At 46.6% G+C, this 22,047-nt stretch overlaps 1 protein-coding gene and 2 long non-coding RNA genes across 11 annotated transcripts in view; 1 reads left to right on the top strand and 2 right to left on the bottom strand.

Moving 5' to 3' along the window:
- Bean1 (brain expressed, associated with NEDD4, 1) overlaps nucleotides 1–22,047 on the top strand; it is a 52,932-nt gene that overhangs the window by 12,754 nt on the left and 18,131 nt on the right. Inside the window, exon 2 of one of the 7 annotated variants that reach the window (XM_087594780.1) lies at nucleotides 17,742–17,824. The gene's annotated coding sequence lies outside the window, so the exon portion shown is untranslated. 7 annotated transcript variants of the gene reach the window in all.
- On the bottom strand, nucleotides 8,150–12,569 carry LOC147998769 (uncharacterized). Of its 2 annotated transcripts, XR_015643714.1 has the most exons (3): nucleotides 10,293–11,199; nucleotides 9,499–10,106; nucleotides 8,150–9,153 (listed from the first exon to the last, which is right to left on the bottom strand). It is a non-coding gene; the product is annotated as an uncharacterized LOC147998769 (long non-coding RNA). The 2 variants fall into 2 exon arrangements; XR_015643715.1 differs by lacking the exons at nucleotides 9,499–10,106; nucleotides 10,293–11,199 and adding an exon at nucleotides 12,199–12,569.
- LOC147998767 (uncharacterized) overlaps nucleotides 14,326–22,047 on the bottom strand; it is a 32,370-nt gene continuing 24,648 nt past the window's right edge. Inside the window, exons 7-8 of one of the 2 annotated variants that reach the window (XR_015643716.1) lie at nucleotides 20,604–20,758; nucleotides 14,326–14,659 (exon numbers count right to left, since the gene is read on the bottom strand). This is a non-coding gene — a long non-coding RNA (uncharacterized LOC147998767). Of the gene's footprint in view, nucleotides 14,684–20,603; nucleotides 20,759–22,047 lie in introns of both variants that reach the window. The other variant, XR_015643717.1, reaches the window with a different exon arrangement.

The raw sequence follows: 22,047 nt of genomic DNA, 5'->3' as shown, positions 1-22,047 counted from the left end.
TTTATGCTTAATTGCCTGACCACATCCCAACAGAAGGTGAGCTTCCAGAAAGCAGGACCGCTCTGGCCTTGCCCTCTGGTTGCCCTCAGCACCAAGCTCATTGCTTAGCACTTAGTAGGTAGTAAATGTTGGTTAAGCAAATGGACACGTGAATGAAGCCAATACCCTGTGGGCTTTGCCACCATGCAGACTTAAGACCCTCACTCAGGTATGGTGCGCAGGGGTGTGGAGGGGGTACTTCAAAACCCTGAAAAGCCCCCAACAGAGCTCTTAACAGCCAGGCATGGGGAGCGGCCCTGTAACTGCAGCACCCAGGAGGGTCATCCCTAGCTCCAGGCCAGCCTGGGCTATAGAAGGAAACACTGTCTTAAATTTGTAAAACTTTAAAAACAATAAAGAAAAGAAATACTTAGGACGCCCACACCCCCCTTCTTTTTGACACCCCTCCTCCATCTAGAGCTGCTCTGTGCAGTGAGGAACATGGCAGAGACCACCATGTTAGCTCACATGGTGACCTTGCCACACCTCTCTGCTCCCCCGGCCCCTGTGATTTAAATGTGAGACCCACCAAAGGGAAAACCAAGCCCAGCGGTTTCCCGAAGAAAGACCTCTGTCCAGGAGTCAGAGCTTGGGAAGTCTTCAGAGAGTGGAGGGGTCACATCTACCTGGAGCAGAGAGCAAGGTGACTGAAACCAGAGCGGCCAACGCCTGCAGCCCCTGGGGATGTAGCATGCTCCTCTGGCCTCCTGGGAGTTGGACAGACATCAGTCACAAGGGGCTGGGCTGTAGGTCTGTTAACATCCAACCCCATTTCACCTTCAGATACCTCAGCTTGTCTCTGCCCCTTGCAGGGCACTTCCAACAGCTCTCACCAGCAGCCCCATTGGGAAGATGGGAAGACTGAGGGAGAAATGCAGCGAGAACAAGAAAAAGGGGAACTGTGTTAGGGAAGACTGGATGTGCGTAGGCCATGTGGGTGCAAAAGGAAAGGGGGCTCCCCTGCTTGAAGTGATGTCTGTGAACCTTTCCCAGCATACAGAGAGGTCTTGCCTGGAGGCCTGAGTGTGGAAGAGGTCCGTTGTTACCTAGGAAGTCTGGAGATGGGAGAATCGGTTCCATCTGGGCTCTGCTGGGCAGAACAGCCTAGGACTCCCTGGAGACCTAGGCGCTAAGCACAGATGCTACATATCCTCTTCCTTGTCATCTAGCAGATGGCAGCACCATGGAGCTCCCTGTGTGGTGGTAGCAAACTGCTTCCCTATGGCCTCTGGGGATGGAGCTGAAGGAGTTGTTTGGAGGGCAGAAGAGACTGGAGACTAAGCATGTAGCAAAGCAAATAAGAGGGGGAGATATACCCCACAATCTGTGGAGAAGTCAAGAGGCCATATCACTGTCGTTCATGGTGGCTGCCAGAGGCCTGGCAGGAATCATAGCGTGGCAGGGCCCCATATGCCCAAGATGCCCCCCCCACCCCCTGAGAGTAAGGTAATGTTGGGTTGTTGATATGGGAACACCCTAGCACTGATGTTTGCCAGCTGTGGGAGTACTTACCTTCCCAAGCCCTCAGTTTGCTCATCTATAAAATGGAACTGGTGGAATCTTACAGTTTGCTGCTCAGATTTGAGGGGAGAGAGTTGAGCTTGGTGTCAGGCTCTAAAAAGATGCTCAAGAAACCAACCGACTACCTGTCTCTGTGTCAGCCATGTCTTTAACAGTGGAGATGGGAAAACAGAGAGGTGAGGCTCTAGGGGTAAAATGGGATTTGGACCGTGTGTTAGCTTTCTGTTGCTGTGACAGAACAATGAGCTTTAGGGAGAACACAGCTATTTGGCTCGTGATTGAGAGGTTTCAGACTATGGTCAGTTGGTCATGATTTGGGGGCTGTGATGAAGTAGAACATCATAACAATAATAGAGGAAACCTGTTTGCCTCATGGATTCCCAACATCCTCTTCAAGGGCATGTCCCTGGTGATCTGACTTCCCTGGCAAGGCCCCACCTCTTAAGGGCTCTACTACTTCTCATCAACGCGTGGACCTTTGGGGGACATTCACAGTACAGTGTTTCTTTGCTATTCTTGTTGTCATAGTTACCTCTGTAACTATCAACAGAAGGAAAGATTTGAAGGCAAAGGGGGAAAATAATGGAGCACACTCAATATTCCACCATATCTGTGTCCAGAGCAGACTTCACTAATCAATTATGGTACTCTTTCCCAATATACCTAGATGTAAACTCAGAGTCACTCTAAATGTAAGCTGGAAATACCCATAGATCACTATTTTTTGTCTATCTCTTGGTGAAGCAAGGGGAAGGCTGTTCACTGCTGGGTTTCAGTTTCTTCACTTATAAAATGGGAGTTGATAAAGGTTTTCATGTTAAAGGGATACTGTGAGGTAGCATGGGGAAACACTTGTAAGGCCTTAGGATCCGTGTTTCTTGTGGCCTCCTCACTTCCTTGAAGAAGTTCTGCAAAGAGGGATTAATGTGTCCATTAATTAATTAAGGAAACTGGGGCTTAAAGGTAGTAAAGGAATTAATCAGGGTGTTACAGCTAGAAGATGGGGGATCAGACTAGAATGGGAGTGATCAGGTCTCAATTTTAACTAAACCACAGCTGGATCAGCATACAAGTGGAGCCAGGTGTGGTAGCATGTGCACAAGACAATTCCTGGAGTTTGCTGGCCATCCAGTCAGTGAGCTCCAAATTCAGGGAGACACATTACCTCAAAAACTAGAAAGGGATAGTGGAGGTACTCTGGCATCCACACACGTGTGCACACACTTACATGAGCATAAATAGGGTATGTGTTTATTTATAAGGTATTGGGGTGGTATGCAGCAAATACGGCAGGATGAGGTAGCAGGTAGAAATGAGTTAAGTCCATAATGGGGCTGGAGAGATGGCTTAGCAGTTAAGAGTACTTACTGCTCTTAAAGAGGGCCTGAGTTCATTTTCCTGCACCCACATGGTAGCCACCCACTTTAATTCCAGTTCGAAGCGATCCCATGCCCTCTTCTGGACTCCACAGGCATGCAAGCCCAGATGCACAGACATGTGTAAGCAAAACACCCACACACATACAATTGTCAAAAATACAAACATCGTTAGATGTTATGGTAGATGGTTATCAGCGGGAAGACTGATACAGGTGTCTTGTAGAAGAGTACTCTGAATGGGAACATTCAACAATGGGAGCTTGTTCCAGCAGAGGAGGAACAGTGGTCTTGAAGAGTACATGGAAAGAACCAGAGTTAGCACATCAGTCATATGATGCATGGCTCCAGAAGCCACAGTCAGATTTCAGCTTTTGCTTCCTGGGAATCTTTGGAGGATTACAAGCTGAAAAAAGTTTTGATCACCCTGGTATGGCAAGAGAGGCTGGAAGGGGACCAAAGGAGAGGTGGAGGTAATCAGACGGCCAGGAAATAGTCCAGGATGTAGTGAGAGGGCATAGGGCAGAGATTGAAGCCAGAAACAGACTGGAAAGTGAAGCCATTCGGATATGGAGTGGATGAGAAGGGAGGATGAGAAGTTTGGAACTGAGCATGTGGAAGGACCCGTCTGTCAGTGACTGAACTGGGGAATATCCTGAAACAGCTGGCAACCTGACTGGGCTGGACTTGAAAGCACATTGCATCTGGGATGCTGTGTAGACACCAGGGTGGAGATGCAGGCAGACAGCTAGACATATGCGCCTGGGGTTCAAGGGTGAGTCTGGAGCTGGGAGTGTAAATTGGGGAGCTGTCAGTGCTGAGAAGTGGGATGAGGTCACCGACAGGACAAGTATGGGAAAGTGGGGAAGAGAAGGAACTCAAGAGTGAGCTTGCGTTGGTGGAGGGCAAAAGATCTCCACACCCAGTAGTCTTGCCAAGACAAGAGTGATCCCTGGAGTTGTCACCCAAAGCTGGGTTCATGGAGGGATGGCCTACTCTCCAGCTCAGGGATGAGTAAGCACATCGCTGTTCCTTTGCCAAGGGCTCCCATGAGTTAGCCACCCCGGTGCTCAGCTCTCCCTGCGCCTGGAACACTTCCCAGAGCTAGGGAGAGGCTGGTTGTCCTCTATGATGCCACCAAAGAATTGAACAGCCTGTCTGCTTCAGAAAGAAGGGAACAGAACCTGGAGGGGAAACCACCTGCCCAGGGATCCTGCATCCCCCCCTCCCCGTGAGTCCCTGAACCATCAGCTTCTAGAGACTGTTCTCTACAGTTTAGGAGAAAATCATCCTTCTGCCTATTGCACTCCACACTCCTCACCACCCCACTAACTGTCACACTTCAGCCCCCCAACCAGCCTTCAGCCCCTGCATCTCTGGATGGAATGTGTCTTCGGCAGGAAAGGGTCGAAGGGTCGGTTGTGGGAGTAGGTGTGCCCAAATGCTGGGGCAGCACTTAAGTCTGAAGGAGCCAGGCTCAGCCAGCACTGGAGCAAATGTAGTTAACTTCTCTGAACTTCTGCTTAGCCCCTTGTGAAATGGCATAATTGGGCCAAGTTTCCAATTTGACCTGAGGGTTTGGTAAACACAGGGACTGCTCAGTAAGGTTGATTCCTCCCTGACTTTTAATCCCACAGTAGCTATAAACCTACACTCAGACTTCCCTACAGGGTCCTCCTAAGACTGCTCCTCCCCCCAAGGAATAAGCTTCTCTCCATTCCCGTGAGCCCCAGCCTGGCACAGTGACTGTGTAGCAATTTTGACAGCTGTCATCAGGGTCCCCCTCCCCTTGCCCAGAAGCAAACCAGCTCACCCAGCCTTGTAATGGAGGCCAGATATAACCCTTCTGCAGGAGCTCTTCCTCCCAAATCTCTGTCCCAACTCCCTCTTACCACAGGCATGGAAAACAAGGGTAGAGAAGAAGCTGGATCAGGTCACATAGTGTATGAGTTGATGCCACCCTCAGTCTCCTGCCTCAGAATTAAGTGCAGTTGCCACACACAGGTGAGAAGTTGCCCTAGGAGAGAGGCCCCACTCTGAGCTCAGGATAGGAAGACCAGACTCCTTTGAAAGGGATAAAATGGCAGAACTGCTTCAAGGGACAAAGGTCACTTCAAGGTCCCCACTCCCATCCCACATGTCCCTAATCCATACACCAGGGACAGTCAGAGAAGCCTAACTTTAGCTCCTGGTTGGAGCAGCCCTTACCCTACTTCAAGCTTCAGGTACCTGAGTCTCCACCTCTGGAGGGAGTGCTGAGCCTCCCTACCCTGCTCATTCTCTAGAGATTTTCTCTTTCCTTCTTTTCCATTCTCTCTCTCTCTCTCTCTCTCTCTCTCTCTCTCTCTCTCTCTCTCTCTCTCTCTTCCTCCCTCCCTCCCTCTTTCTCTTTCTCTCTTAAGCAGAAATGTCACCCACAAGAGTCAACAATTAAAAAAATATTTAGGGGTTTCATGAGCAAATGATTTAACTATTGGTAGCTTTAAAATCTCCATGTGGAGGTATTTACATCTTGGAGACAGGCAAACTATAAATCTGAATCTCTTCCTTCCTTCCTTCCTTCCTTCCTCCTTCCTTCCTTCCTCCTTCCCTCCTTCCCTCCTTCCTTCTTCCTTCCTTCCTTCCTCCTCCCCTCCTTCCTTCCTTCCTTCCTTCCTTCCTCCTTCCCTCCTTCCCTCCTTCCTTCCTCCTTCCCTCCTTCCCTCCTTCCTTCCTCCTTCCCTCCTTCCCTCCTTCCTTCCTCCTTCCCTCCTTCCCTCCTTCCTTCCTCCTTCCCTCCTTCCTTCTTCCTTCCTTTCTCCTTCCTCCTTCCCTCCTTCCTTCTTCCTTCCTCCTTCCCTCCTTCCTTCCTCCTTCCCTCCTTCCTTCCTTCCTTCTTCCTTCCTTCCTCCTTCCCTCCTTCCTTCTTCCTTCCTCCTTCTCTCCTTCCTTCCTTCCTCCTTCCCTCCTTCCTTCCTTCTTCCTTCCTTCCTCCTTCCCTCCTTCCTTCCTTCCTCCTTCCCTCCTTCCTTCCCTCCTTCCTTCCTTCCTCCTTCCCTCCTTCCTTCCCTCCTTCCCTCCTTCCTTCCCTCCTTCCTTCCTTCCTCCTTCCCTCCTTCCTTCCTTCCTCCTTCCCTCCTTCCTTCCTCCTTCTATCTCTTTTATTTTCCCCATCACACTTTCCCCTTCCCTTGCCAGCACTCCACTGACTTCAGTGTGCATACAGAAAGGTATCTACCATCACCAGGGCGCAGAGCTCAAAGAATTGTCACAAACTGAGCATGTTCCTACTGGGAAGCACAGTCTCACCTGCACCCAGATCTCCTTCGTAAGCTTCCCCACTCACTATCCTTTGCCAATGGCAACCACAACTAGTTTTACCCATGTGTCACACTGTACTGGGATCGTGCAGTGTGCTCTTTTGCTCAACATTGCACTGCACACTCTACCTACCTTATTGAGTATAATTGTAGATCATGTAGTCTCTCCACTATGTAGTATTCCTTTGCGTAAATATACCATTCTACTCAAATGGGTATCTGGGTGTTCTCCATTTTGAGATGATGAACTAATTAACTGTGCTTTTGATGTCTTAGTACAGTGATATCCAAGAGAACATTCTTAAGTAATGAAAATGGTCTCTATCTTCATTGTTCGGTAACAGCCCAAGCCACATGTGGCTACTGAGCACTCAAAAACAATGTTGAGATGAATTTCTTAAATTTAATTAGTTTTTATTTAGTAGCTGCACATGGCCATCTCAGTATGTGACCCAATTCCAGTGAACATAAAAGACACCCCACCTGGGAGAAGGAGCTTGAATGGAAGTATATACATGTGTTTAGCTTTCAAGGGTAAAAGCTAAACACCTCCAAAGTGGCTGTTCCTGCCTGGCCTCTTATGAGCAAATGTGAGATTTCTGACCACTGTATGCCCTGACAACCATGGATATAGTCTTAAGTTTTTCATCTTAGCCATTCACGTAGGAAACAGAAATAGTGTGTGGAGGTTTTAGCTTGAATTTCTATGGTGACTTTGTATAGTACTTTATAGTCTTGTTAAGAGACCTCTTAAATCTTTTGCCCATTTATGGTGTGCTTTTATTGTTGATTTCTAGGCACTCTTTATATATTGTGAATGACTTCTCAGCAAGACATATTATTGCACAAAATTTCCAGACTAGGGATTGCCTCTGTTTTTTATTGTAGTGTCTTTGGATGAATAGAATATACCTACTTTTGTAGTCCATAAAATAAGTGTTTATTTTCATATATGCAATTACTTAGCTTATGCATATTTAACTGAACATGAGATTATGAAATATATTCTTGTACTCCTTGGGGTAGAGAGTTTGTTGCTGCCATCCCAAGAATAAAATTTTACAAATTTGAAAACTATGTTGAGTACTTTCAATCACATAGCCATCTTGTGGAAAAGGTTTTATTCTATTGTTACTGACATTTCAGATTCCGGTAAATACACGTGTAATGACATTTAAGAGAGCACTCATGAAATAATTTAAGCTTTTTCAGAAATTTCCCTAGTACTTTAAAATATGTTCAGTGACCCTGACATTTTAAGGACATTAGAGGACACGTGGCCATTACACATGCATAGTATGTCATCAGCACACTGTCAACCTTGGGGACAGTGGCATTGTGAGGGAGCGGGGTGATCAATTATACCTGCAGTAGTGATGTGCTGGCCTGTCTGCTGAGCGTGAAATCCAATTATCTACAACAACATGACTATCAGCAACCCAGACAGTGTGTAATTTACAACTGAATTCATATCTTCAGAAGCCCGGCCCCATGATCTTTAAGTTCTTTTGAAATATAAATTATACCGAGGGTTAAGCAAAAATACGGGACTTTAGTAGAAGGGTAAGGCTGAAGCTCCCAGCCTGGCTTAGGAAATGTTTAGCTGTCATGCCCATGTCAGATTTTGTTCTGTCTTAGCTCCTGAACTGGGATTTGAAAAACGAAAGGCCCAGCTGCAACACTGCCGTCTTCACACAAATGCCATGGGTATAGCAAGTTGATGAAGTACATTCAGAATGAAGGGACACACGGCACCTTGCCTCAGTTTGAAGCTGGCTTTGATGTGATGATAATGCCAAGATACACAAAAGCTGAATGAAGGTTTATTTGTGAGTTTTGAAAAGCTCTCAGGGAGAACTTTCCCTCGGGATGGAGACCCTCCAACTCCAAAGACCAGACTGAGACACCACAGGATGCAATCAGCAAGAGGATTTGGTTTATTGTCGGGATACACAGGCACAGGCACCTGCGGGCGCTTCAGTCACTCGGGGGACTGGCGCGCCCCACAGAACCAAGGATGGGCTTTTATAGGATTTTGGGGAGCAGAAGCAAGCATACAGAAGCAGATGCATGGTTACAGGGATATAATTGGTGGATTCTAATATGGCAAGGGTTTAGCCCGGGGGCAAGTTTCCTAGCTACCTTCCAGAAACATAACGGCTGACTCGGCCCCCCAAGGGTTCAGCCCGGGGGCAAGTTTCTTAGCTACCTTCTTGGAACATAACGACTGACTCGGCCCCCCACCAGGGTGTGGGACCTCTCCTGGGGCTTTTTTTCATTGTCAGGTGCTCAACCGAAGTCGTCCTGTTGCCAGGCCTTCAACCAAACATATCTTGCTTGGCAGCCGCTGTGTACTCAGTGTTCTAACCTTTCCCTGAACCAGTCATCTTAAGTACAGCCTTGCAAAATGGCGTTACTGCTGCTAAGCTGGGGTCTTTCATTCCCCCATTTTTTTGCTAACTTTGAGTGAAATCTTTCACTTGACTTGGTCAAGAAATTTCTGTCTGGTGGGGGCTTATTCCCCCACTGACTCTAGGCCACAAAAGGGCTAGGAGGAGCCACGTAGGAGTTTTAACTTTAAGGGGTTTGGAATGCGCTGAACTCTCCATGTCTGGGGTGTAGTGTTGTGATTAGTCAATTCCTCAGACCGGACTGCCTTGACGTGTGGTGTGTGGATCTAAGCCGAGACTCCGTCTACCTTTAGGGCGGTCGGGGTAGTCAGGAGGACGGTGTAGGGTCCTTTTCACCGTGGCTCGAGATTCTTGGTCTGGTGTCTGTGCACCCACACGGTGTCTCCAATCTGGAACGGGTGTGGCACCACCGGATGCTCAAGCTTGTCCTGGTAAGCAGTGGCCAAAGGTCTCCAGACGTCTCTCTGCACAATCTGTAGGGCCTGTAAATGGGCCCTCAGAGAAGGGCTGTCAGCAAAATCAGCAATGTTTGAATCAAAGAAATGGACAAATGGGGGTGGTGTTCCATATATTATTTCAAAAGGAGTTAGACCATGGGGGCCCGGGGTATTCCGGGCCCGATATAGAACTAGGGGAAGGAGGGCCACCCAATCCTTTGAGCCAGTTGCAAGCGTAAGTTTGGATAAAGTCTCCTTAATTGTTCTATTCATGTGTTCTACCTGACCTGAACTCTGGGGTCTATAGGCACAATGTAATTTCCAATCAATCCCCAGCAATTTGGCCACCAACTGACTTACTTGGGAGACGAAAGCGGGCCCGTTGTCCGACCCCAACGCTTGAGGCATGTCATACCTGGGAAAGATTTCTTCGAGGAGCTTCTTGGTGACCATTTTTGTAGTCTCGTGCTTTGTGGGGAAGGCTTCGACCCATCCTGAGAAGGTGTCTACAAACACTAGGAGATACTTGTATCCATATATACCTGGTTTAATTTCAGTAAAATCAATTTCCCAATGGATGTCGGGACGGTGTCCCCTAGGACGAACTCCTTGTCTAATCATGGTCCTTCCCAGGTTAACCTGAGCGCACGCTTTGTAACTCTCAGTCACCTTTTGTATCACTTTGTCCCAATTAAAAAAAAAAAACACAGATTTATCTCTTCCCGATCTAGTAAGGTTTTCATCTTCTTAAACCCCAAATGGGTTAATTTATGTAAAAAGGAGATCAATTCAAAAGTCCTTTGTAGACCCACTGTTTTAGTTGAGGGTGGTAGATGGCCCCCATTTTTTCTAGGAGCTCTATGTCCTCATGGGCATAAACCCAACTGGTTTGTCCCACTGGTGGGGGCGTGGGTTGGTCTGGGCTATTTAAGGGCAAGATTTGTTTGCTCATGGCCGCTTCTCTCGCCGTGGCATCGGCCAGCCGGTTTCCTCGTGCCTCTGGGTTGTGCCCTTTCTGGTGTCCTGGACAATACATAATACTCAGTCTTTTGGGCAAGAATAGAGCTTCTAAGAGGGCCAGAATTTTAGCCTTATTTTTAATATCTTTACCCTCAGATGTGAGCAGCCCCCGCCTCCGGTAGATCTCCCCGTGGATGTGTACCGTGGCAAAGGCATAACGGCTGTCTGTATATATATTTAGCCTCTTACCTTTTGTCATCTTGAGCGCCTGAGTCAAGGCGATGAGTTCAGCCCGTTGTGCGGAGGTACCAGCAGGCAGGGCTTTCGCCCAAATCACTTTGTCCTCCGTAGTGACCGCAGCTCCAGCCTTTCACTCTCCCTCTGCCAAGAAGCTGTTGTCATCCGTGTACCATGTGTGGTCAGCATTCTGAAGAGGCTGGTCCGATAGGTCCGGCCTGGTTCCATGTACTTCTGCGAGGATTTGTAGGCAGTCATGCTGTTTTGCCTCCTCTGGTAGAGGAAGCAAGGTGGCAGGATTGAGGGCGACTACGGGCCCAAACTGAACCCGTTCTGTATCCAGTAACAAGGCTTGGTGCGAGAATTAGAGAGCCAGCGGTCTGGGGGCTGCTTTACCAAGGCCTCCACTGCGTGGGGTGTTAGGATGGTGAGTGGCTGTCCCAAAGTCAATTTTCCAGTGTCCTTGATCAGGACAGCAATAGCAGCCACCATCCTTAGGCACGGTGGCCAGCCGGAGGCCACAGGGTCCAATTTCTTAGACAGGTAGGCCACAGGGCGTTTTCAGGGTCCCAACCTTTGTGTTAGGACCCCTTTAGCATACCCCTGTTTCTCATCGATGAACAGTTACTGAGCAAATTGTAAGGGTTTGGAACAGTCGGATGAATATCTTCTATCCTCTTGTTGACCTTTCTCAAGTCTTGTACTGGCCTATAATCTCCAGTGTCGGGTTTCTTAACAGGCAGAAGAGGCGTATTCCAAGGCGACCGGCAGGGGATTAGGATGCCTTGATCTAGAAGCCTCCTAATGTGAGGCCTTATACCTTGATAAGCTTCATGTGACAGGGGGTATTGTTTTATGGAGACTGGAGTTGTAGTGGCCTTTAACTGTGTAATTAAGGGGGGCTGTTGGAGTGCCAACCCCATCCCACCAGTCTCTGCCCAAGCCAGTGGAAAATTCGTGACCCAAGTGTCTATTTCTAGGGATTGTGGCTTGTCCTGTCCCAGTTCATATAGTCTATATTCATAGAAATTGAAGGGGAGTTCCGTGGGGGCCAGTTATTTGGGCCCCTCCTTTCTCAAAATGAATTTGTGCTTTTAGTTTGGTGAGAAGATCATGGCCCAGCAGAGGGTACGGGCAGTCCGGAACATGTAAGAAGGAATGGGTCACCTTACCAGTAGCCAGCTGAACCCGGCGGTCCGTAGTCCATCGGTATTGTTTCTCACCAGTAGCTCTTTGTACCCAGGCCGTCCGGTCGCTGAGTTGTCCTGAAGCTTGGGTGAGGACTGAATGCTGGGCTCCTGTGTCTACCAGGAAAGTAACCGGCTGCCCCCCAACTTTAAGCGTTACCCTGGGCTCAGGGGGGGGGCTCCTGGCCCTGACCTCCCTAATCTTTATCTAGAGCCAAGAGGGAGGTTCGTGGTCGAGGCTTTCGGGGTCCGCCAGGCTTCTTGGGGCACTCTCTGGCCCGGTGCCCTTTCTCTTTGTAATAGGCACATTGATCTTTATCCAGCTTCAGCCCCTTTCGAGCTCCCCCCTATCTCCCTTCCTTTCTTGGCCCTGAACTACGGCGGCCAAGATTCGACTCAATTCTCTCTCTTATTAAAAATCTTTTCAGCTTCTTTAAGTAAATCCTGTAATGTATAGCCCTGCAAATTTTCTAACCTCTGTAACTTAGTCCTGATATCTGGAGCAGCCTGCCAGATGAAGGACATAGAGACACTCGTCATTTGTCCTGGGTCATCTGGGTCATAGGGAGTGTACATACGGTAGGCCTCCTTAAGTCTCTCTAGAAAGGCGGAGGGAGTTTCCCCTGCTTCCTGTAATACCTGTTTTACCTGAGCCAAATTAGTAGGGCGTCGTATAGCCCCTCGGAGACCCGCTAGAAGCAACTGGCGATAAAGGCGTAGGTGTCCCTTACCTTCAGCTGTATTAAAATCCCAGTTTGGTCCTCAGGCAGCTGGGTGGGACGCCCATCATCTCCCAGAACATGCTTTCTGGCCTCTAGGAACACTCTTTGTTTTTTTTGTTTTTTTTTTTTTTCCTGAGGTTAAGAGGGCCTGTAAGAGCTGTTGGCAGTCATCCCAAGTAGGCTGGTGGGTAAGTAAAACAGATTCTATTAGGTCGGTGAGTGCCACCGGATCTTTGGAGAAAGAAGGGTTGTGTTGTTTCCAATTGTAAATGTCAGCTGCTGAAAACGGCCAGTATTGGGTCTGGCCACCGGTTCCCTGTCTAAGTGGGAAAGCCTGGGAGGTTGAATCTGGCATCACCTCGAGCTTATTGCGCAATCTCCCTGCGACAGGGGAGAAACCCTTATCAGACTGTGGCCCGGCAACTGATCTGGCCGGCGGCTCTGCCTCCTCCGTTTCAGCCGGGCCTGTCAGAGAGAAGATCTATGAGAGGGGAGTTTGGGTCTGCCGGGAGGACAGGTTTCTTAGAAGGCTCTGATTTCACAAAGGTAGAGAGAGGAAGACGTGGCCGGCGGACCGGGCGGGGCCGAGGGGACAGGCTGGGGGTTGAGGGGAGGCCAATTCGGGTCCACGAAGGGTTCCGCCCGGGGGGGGGGGGGTTAAGGCGAGACTCTCTCAAGTGATAATATAAGAAACCTGGTCAGGATGTCCGTGGACGACCCAATCTTTAACCTGTAAAATAATGATCTTATTAAATGTGTCATTCACTGGCCATCCCGCTCCGAAAGTGGGCCACTCGGATGTGCAGAGAGTCTGCCATTTTCCTTTTTTTTTTTTTTTTTAACCTCGACGGACTGGTTGTGTGCCCGGTCGTGGACGTCTTTCTAATGATCAAGAGTAAGACTTAGGGGCGTTGTTAGGGACTGTCCCATGTTAGTTCTAAGGAAGATTAGAACACAGAGAAAACAAACAACACCAACAGTCAAACAAACAACAGACAGGCGTGCTGCACGGCTTTGGTACCAAACTGAAAGCAAAAAGTCAGATGGAGGTGGCAAAGGTCCGGGGCCCTCTGAAAGCCAAAACTACAGACAGAGGTGCCGTTAGTCCGGATCTTTCTCCTCTCCCAGATTGGGCCCCGAAAAGTCGGGCCCCTAACACCCTTGGAACGTCTTCCAGGGCTGCGGGGCGAGAAGTCCGAGCTCGTCAGCTCCTTCTTCGTCCCGCCCAAATTCCAAACAACCTGGCTGAGCGCTCACAGAACAGACCTGGCTGAGCGCTCACAGAACAGACCTGGCTGAGCGCTCACAGAACAGACCTGGCTGAGCGCTCACAGAACCTGGCTGAGCGCTCACAGAACAGACCTGGCTGAGCGCTCACAGAACAGACAGAATAAGGCAGAACGAGACAAAATCAGACAGACAGACAGACGCCGGCCGGCTTACCTCCCAGTGGGTGGTCGGTGGTCCCTGGGTGGAGGATCTCCTTTCCCGGCCAACGCACCAAATGAAAAGCTCTCAGGGAGAACTTTCCCTCGGGATGGAGACCCTCCAACTCCAAAGACCAGACTGAGACACCACAGGATGCAATCAGCAAGAGGATTTGGTTTATTGTCGGGATACACAGGCACAGGCACCTGCGGGCGCTTCAGTCACTCGGGGGACTGGCGCGCCCCACAGAACCAAGGATGGGCTTTTATAGGATTTTGGGGAGCAGAAGCAAGCATACAGAAGCAGATGCATGGTTACAGGGATATAATTGGTGGATTCTAATATGGCAAGGGTTTAGCCCGGGGGCAAGTTTCCTAGCTACCTTCCAGAAACATAACGGCTGACTCGGCCCCCCAAGGGTTCAGCCCGGGGGCAAGTTTCTTAGCTACCTTCTTGGAACATAACGACTGACTCGGCCCCCCACCAGGGTGTGGGACCTCTCCTGGGGCTTTTTTTCATTGTCAGGTGCTCAACCGAAGTCGTCCTGTTGCCAGGCCTTCAACCAAACATATCTTGCTTGGCAGCCGCTGTGTACTCAGTGTTCTAACCTTTCCCTGAACCAGTCATCTTAAGTACAGCCTTGCAAAATGGCGTTACTGCTGCTAAGCTGGGGTCTTTCAGTTTAAGTTAGGAACCAAGAACACTCACTTCAGCTGTAGAAGTAGGGACCCAAAGGCAACTCGGTCAACCCTGAGTCAGGTAGTGGAGGTTCCAGAGGCACTGCTGAAGCGAGCCGTCACTCAAAGACACTCTGGTAAACAGCACACACTTCCTGTCAGCTGTGGCTGAGGACTGCATATTTCTATCTGAAAAGGAATCCCATGGGGCCTCTTATCATTTGAAGAAAGGCAGGCTGTCTTGGGTTCTCTGATGAACAAGAGGCCTGGGTTTTTTAATTGGTTTTCCTGCATCATCACAGATGGGTTCGGCTGTTAGTGCTGTTTGACATTGAGCGGCCGTAATGGATGGCATGACTAATCTCCTGTGTATCCAGCGAAGAACAAGCCTGTTAGGGTAAAAAGCTAATCATGGGGAAAGGGTGGTTCTGTGAAGACGAGGAAAAGGATTATTTCCTGTTTCAGTTGACAAACAGCTTAGAGAGGTGTTCTGCATCATCCTGGGGCACATGGTTAACGATGGGATATTTCCCACGAGTCGTTTTTTAGCATCCCTGCCTACTTCAGCTATGACCTTGACCCTGTTCTCATCTCAGTCCCTGGGCAATCCTTGAACCCTCTCAGCATCCCACTATGTGGCCCAAACTCCCATTAGCGTTTTTCACTTCAGTGCAGATCCATCGTACGTTTTAAATTGTTAGACCCTTTTGTGTCCTATTTAAAGGTTCTAAAGTCATGAAGGTATTTATAGAATTTTCCTCTTCAAGTGTTATGGCTTTGCCCTTCACATTTATTTTTGTTTGGTTTTGCTGCTGCGGGTGTCGTTGTTTGAAGACTAGATTTCTCTGTGTAGCTCTGACTGTTCTGGAACTCAATTTGTAGAGCAGGCTGGCCTTGAACTAGAGATCCTCTGCCTCCAGAGTGCTGGGATTTAAGTAAGGTGTGTGCCACCATATCTGGTAGCCCTTCACATTTAGATCTGCATCTAGGAAATAGCTTCAGGGTTCTAAGGTTTAATTCCATATATTGAACACCTGTTATGAGCCAGCCACCCTGTTAGCCAGTGTGTTTTGGTTAGCTTATATCAGAGGATACTGCTCCAATTTTACAAATGAGTCAAGAGGCTCAAAGAGTTCAATAGCCACTAGCAACCAGAAACAGAGGTAGCATTTGAACCCATGACTTTTGACCTTGCTCTGTAACCTGGGCTGGCCTGGTTCTATAATGTCACTATCCCTAGACCTAGGGCTAGAAGTTTCTAACCTCCCTCCAATCTAATCTGTCAAGCTGACTGATTCAGTTGCTTCTCTCAGCTTCTGACTGAATTGCTCTGCTTAGCCTCATATTAGCTTTGGCAATCTGTGCTAATCTTTTGTCTCCTTCTCTTTCTCTGGCTCATTCTACCTTCACTTATGCCTAGCTTGTTCTCTCTGCAACCTGTCTCTGTAAAACTGTCCCTGTAAAACTGCCACATACCACCACCACCACCACCACCACCACCACCACCTGTGTCTGGCTTTTCTGTGCTATTTTCTTAAGAGCTCAGCATATCCTTATCTTTGATTCATTCTGTAAAATCTTTCTCTGGTTTATCACTTTGGCTGCATCTCCATTAGACATCACTTACAAACATGGCTGCTTCCTTCTACAAACTAACCTTACCTTCATTGTTAGAGATTAAAGGTATGTACTAAGGGCATGTCTATAGCCCAGCCAGATAATACTGTAATCCAGGGAGTGTCTGCTCTCTGGCCGGATCTTATCTTTGGATGTGATCCCTTGCCAGAGTGGCCATGTTGCTGGATTAAAGTTCCTCTAGATATTTCTCTTCCTACTAACGATACATTACCTGTAGCACAGTGCTAACCTTTGTGCAGTTAATTCAGGGTACTGGGGAAACTTCTATGGACATAGAGACAAAATTCTGCCACTGTTAATGTGTGCTAGACTCAAAAACCCTGGATCTTTTCCAGGTCAGGAGAGCAGGAACAGCAACCATGGGGCTATAATTCCTTCTCTTGTACTAAGGAGTGCAGTGGTTGGAGAAGACAGTGCAACATTTTTCATGTATCTTCCTAATGTGGGTATCCACTTTAATCACACTATAGCCAAAGAACATATTTTGTACATTTTAATCTTTCCAAATTTGTTGCTGCTTGTGTCGTTCTTCAAGTATCGATTATGTCAAGCTGGTTACTAGTGTGCTTTAAACCTTCCAGATCCTTGCTGAGTTTCTAGATAGCTGTTGTATTACTTACTGAAGATGCAGTGTTGAAATCCCCATGGCTTTTCAATTACAACAACATTCTCACATTTTTGGGGGAACTCATTGTTCCGTATATCCACCCAACAATTATATCTTCCTGATATATTGACTTGGCACTAGGAAGTGCCCTTGTCTCCAGTAATATTTCTTACCTTGAATTAAACATGTCTGAAATTAGCATAACTTTGCAAGTAAGATCGATCATATGTTAAGGTTCTTGCCACCAAGGCTGACATTCCGAGCCCCATCCCTGGGACTCATATGATGGAAGGAGAACCTACCCCACAGGTTGTGTTCTGATCTCAACATGAATGCTGTGGCTCACGTATGTGTGTGTGCACACACACACGGACTAGATTCAGTAAATAAAAAAATGTAAAAACAAATCTTGCCAACTACTTGCATGGTATTTCTTCTCTCATTTTTATTTTCATCTGTTTGGGTTTTTTTTTAAATCTAGTTAAAACGTGTTTCTTGAGGTCAGTGTACAGTTGATCTTGTCTACTTATTCACTATTGATACTCTCTGTTGCTTAATCTACCCATATGTTTTTACAAACACAGATTAATAAAAATTAATAAAAAATAGACTAGTATTAGGGTCATTTTAGTGTATTTTCCTTCTGTCTTCCATCCTTTTGCCCATGTCCTGTGCCTCTTTGGCATTAAAATAAACATGTTTAATTTGCTGTTATAGTCTTCTGAGGATTATACATGTCTCTCCCTGTATCATGATCTATTTCAGAATAGTAATAATTCAATCCAGTAAAGCTTTGATCTGATGCATTTCCCTGACTGTTTTTGTGCTTTTATTTATCATAGTCACTGTATCCTTATGTAACATGAAGATAACAAAACGGCTTTATAGTTATTATTGCAGAACCTTATATCTTTAAGGAAGCTAGGGGAAGAAATGAGGGAACTAGAGAGATGGTTCAGCAACGAAGGACACTTGCAAAGGACCAGTTCAGTTCCTGGCACTCACATCAGGTGGTTCACAACCACCTATAATTCTAGCTGTAGGCAATCCAGTGCCACCTTCTGGCCTCCTTGAGCACCCACACATCTGTTTACTTTCACACAAACACACATAAATACACATCAATAAATTACTTGAGAATGAGAAAAATTATACCTACAAAATCTTGTCTAATTATCTTGATATTTGATGTTTCATCACAGCAATAAAAAGGAAGCTAGAACCCTGAGGATGGCATTAAACCCCTGGTCCTCCTGGCTTTAATTCCCAAGGGCTGGGATTGCAGGTGTGTATTACCCTGCCTGGCTTCATCTCGTTCTTTATTATGGTTTACCAATATTCTATTCCTTGAAGCATTGTAATCATACTTTCCTTAAACTCTTTAAACACAACTTTCCTCATTGACTTACACATATTTATCATTGCTTTAAAGTTTTTGTCTATCTAGTCTGACATCTGAAACACAGACAGTTTTTATTGACTGGTTTTTGTTTTGTTCCTATTTGATATTTTCTGACTATAACTCATATTTTCCTATTTCTTTCTGTGTTTCTGTTGATCATTGAGCATTTTAGATAAATTAGTAACTATGTATTCTTACTTTTTATGCCATAGGAGCTGTTGTTTGTCGACACGGTTTGAGTTAAAGCTGTAAGAAATCGGTTTCTACTGCACCAAACAGTTGCTGCTTTTTCTACTTGGGTTTTTCTTTCTTGGTTGCAGTCTTAAGACTGCAACTCCCACCAAGTTCACTGGAATCTGCAGTGCTCAGTGTTCACCCATAGAACAGTAAGAGGTTGTACTCAAATGCTTTGAGATAGAGCAGCTTACTGGCAAATTGTAGTGTGAGGCTCAGGGAAACATTCGCTTCCCGGGTTGTTTTCCAGTTGGCTTTCATTTTCTGTTCTAGGTAAGATTACATCGCTTTGCACATAAATAAAGGCTGCATTAACCTAAGACAGAGGTTCTCAGCATGTGGGTCATGACTCCCTTTAGTGGGTGGAATGTCCCTTTTACAGGGGTCATAGGAAAACACAGATATTTGCATTATGACTCATGACAGTAGCAAAATTACAATTACGAAATAGCAAGGAAAATAATTCTATGGTTGGGGGTCACCACATTATGAGGCACTGAATTAAAGAGGATCGAAGCATTAGGAAACTTAAGGACCACTGGCCAAAGAGATCTGGGCTCTGCTCCACTAGATAGATGCCAGAGAGTAGTCAATCCCAGCTGATTTGGAGAGCCTCTCAAGCCCTTGAAATGACTATTCAGGTCATTCCCGTGCAAGCTAGCCCACTAACCCATTATTTCTTGCTACACTCAGAGCCACAACTTCAGACTAGTGTAACAGCTAACCCTGTTTATTCCCCACCACGACTGCTGCTTGACCACTCTAAGTAAACTGTACTGTCTCTTATCCACAGTATCAGGGAGCTGCCGACTTCTACGACCTGCTACATTTAAGCTAACAGAGTCGGTGGGGAATGTGGAAAGCAATCCCAGGCAAGAACTCCTGTTTTTCCAAGGTCTCACTGTTCCTTGCTCAAGTAGAATTGAAATGGTATTCTGATAATCATGTCCAGCTTGGTGACTGCATTCATGAAGTGCAATGGTCTTGTGCGATTCACAGAAACACTTTCAAACCTTATTTGAGAGACGAGGACATTAAGGACATCAGTAACATCATTGTGTCACTAACCATGGGTTTTAATCACTATATTTACCACCTGCAGGACTTCCTCTCCCTAAAGCTTTTGGACCTTCTCATTTCTTTGGTGGGGGGTGGGGAAAGGTAACCCCTACATCAAAAAGATTTTTCATTCTCCAATAGCAAATAACATAGTGGTGGTCTACATGGACCCTAGGTCTGACTCGTGGAAATAATCAGGATTTTCTTTCTTACATAATACTAATTAGCACCAAAAAAAAAAAAAAAAAATACGAGGAAAGACCAGTTTCTACTCGTGTTGAAATCAGTTGCAGAAGTATCTCTGACTGTACTGTGAGCCAAACAAGAAGAGAAAAGAGAATCAGTTATGCAGATTCCATGTTCTTCTCTTTTGTTGTGCTTCGTTTTTTTTTTTTGTCCATATGTAACGAGGTCTCACATAGCCCAGGCTAGCCTTGAACTCATGTAGCAGAGAATGATCTTGAACTGGTTCCTGAATGTTAGAATCATAGGCATGTGCCAAAAATATGACTGCCAGTCTTTTGCTCCCCTGTGCATCAGCTCTTTGGGGGAAACGAAGATCTTTAATGATCTTCCTATCTTGAATATGTTTTACATGGAGTTTCTGTCCTAGTTATCTTTAATTATCAACTTCAGAGAGCCCGCAGTCATTTGAGGAAGTGTCTATCTAGATCGGCCTGGCTGTAGGCATGTCTGTGGGGGATTGTCTTAATTATTAATTGATATATGAGGGCCCGGCCCACTATAGGTAGCACCGTCCCTAGGCAGGTGGTCCTGGACTATCCAAGAAAGCTAGCTAAGCCTAAGCCTGTGAGTAAGTAAGTGCTCCTTGGTGGTCTCTGCTTCAAGCTCCTGCCTCCAGTTGCTGCCATGACTTCCCTGAGTAATGAACTGTGACCTGGAAGTATAATATGAAGTAAGAAGTAAGCGTTTTCCTCCCTTAGTTTCTCATGGCCAGAGTATTTTGTCTCAAATGTAAAGGAAGCTAGAACAGACACTAACGGGTTTGACGGACAGCACCTGCAGTGACACACCTCGAATAAAGCTGCCTCCTAGGTCAGTTACCTCCGTCCAGACTCTGAGACAGAAGGTCACAGTGAAACTCTGAGAAGGCAGCACTTAAGAAAGCCCCAGCCATCACAGATCTAGGCTGTTTCAGCATGTTCCAGGGACTACAACATTGAAATTTGTAACATTTGTGAATTTAATATTCTATGGATTAAATATTCATGACTTCCTAGAAATTCCATGTTAAAGTGAATGGTCATTTTCTATCATGATTCTAAGTCTCATGATGTGAGTTGGCAAGTTAGAGCTGATCTCCTGGCTGATGGGTGGCCCCAGCCAGTCCCCTCACCCTGACACTTACGATGCTTCCTGGCCCAGCTTCACACCTCCACGTATCCAGCATACACAGTGACTCTACCAATATTTAGGAACCTGGCTTCTCTGGCTGGAGGTGTAGCTCAGTGGGAGAGTGCTTGTCCAGGACACTTGCACAGGTAATGGGTTCAGTCTGCGGCCCTGGGGAAGAGAGAAGAAATATGGAGCCGGCTCTAGATAGAGAGGAAAAGGAATAGGAAGCCCTTGAAGCCACTGATGGGTCTAGCAAGGAAATGAGAGCTGGCTTGGGTTTGAGACAAGTATATTCTTCCACCACAGCTCTGGTCTGTAACAGCAGCTGGCTCATGAATGGGGAAATTGGCCTGTGAAATTGGTTCAGTGGACTTCCAGCCCATGAATAAATATTTCTACAAGCCAGTAATAAAGTATTAAGGAATGATGGCCAAATGGCACAGATATGGGATTGAGGTATGTGGAGAGGCATCTGAGCTCATTTTAGTGTGTTTATTTCAGAGGCAGGATGTGTCCTAATAGTAGAATAAATCACTCTGGGCTCCTGTTTAGAGAATCTTTAAAGGCTTGTGGGTGGTCGCATATATTTTCCCAATTATATCTGAACACTGTGGTTGAAAACCTTCTGGTTCACAATGGCATGCTCTCCTGTTAACTCTGACTTGTAGACCAGATGGGAGCAGGATGCTCTGCTGAAGTGGGACCAGGAGGCTCCACGGACACAGTGAGTCTCCCCGTCTCTGTGCCACAACATCTGTTGGGAGATCTCTCGCTGTCTAGTTTCAGAGGTTCATTTCAGTCTGATTCATGGTGATGGTGTAAGCCTAGAATGTGCATGAAATAAGCACTTAGTGGGTATTGGTTCAGGATGCATGAATAAATGGATAATGGATGAATAGGTTACCCAGTGGTGGGTGGGTGGGTGGATGGATGGATGGATGGATGGATGGATGGATGGATGCATCAGGTAGATAGATGGATAGATAAATGAATGGATGAGGGAATGAAGGTTAAATAGTTAAACAATGGTGGCTCAATTAATGGATGATAGGTAGGTGGGAAGATGGATTTATGGATAGATACATGATAGGTAGGTGGATGGATAATTGATGAGTAGATGTTTAGACAGATGAACAAACAAACAAGTAATGGTGGGTTGGTAAAGGGATGTGTTTACAAATGGATAGATGAATGATGGATGGAAAGATTGATAAATGGATGGATGGTGGGTAAATAGATGTGTAGATAAGTGGGTTACTAAGTAGATACTAAGGCGCCACCTAGATAGATAATGCCTGAGAAGGCTTCATTAGTTAATAGAGAAGTGGTGAAGTAGACAACCTTATACTTCATTGCTTTCTACCACAATCTGCCCCCACTCCGGACATCACAAACAGACCCTGATAGGCCATGAGTTGACTTCTTGCAGAGGTACAACTCCATTTTAAGAAGAATCC

The sequence above is a fragment of the Rattus norvegicus genome, chromosome 19, assembly GCF_021556685.1.
Source record: "Rattus norvegicus strain SHRSP/BbbUtx chromosome 19, alternate assembly SHRSP_T2T, whole genome shotgun sequence".
Lineage (NCBI taxonomy): Eukaryota > Metazoa > Chordata > Mammalia > Rodentia > Muridae > Rattus > Rattus norvegicus.
The sequence above is the reverse complement of the archived record's forward strand: the minus strand, read 5'-3'. Positions and strand labels throughout refer to the sequence as shown.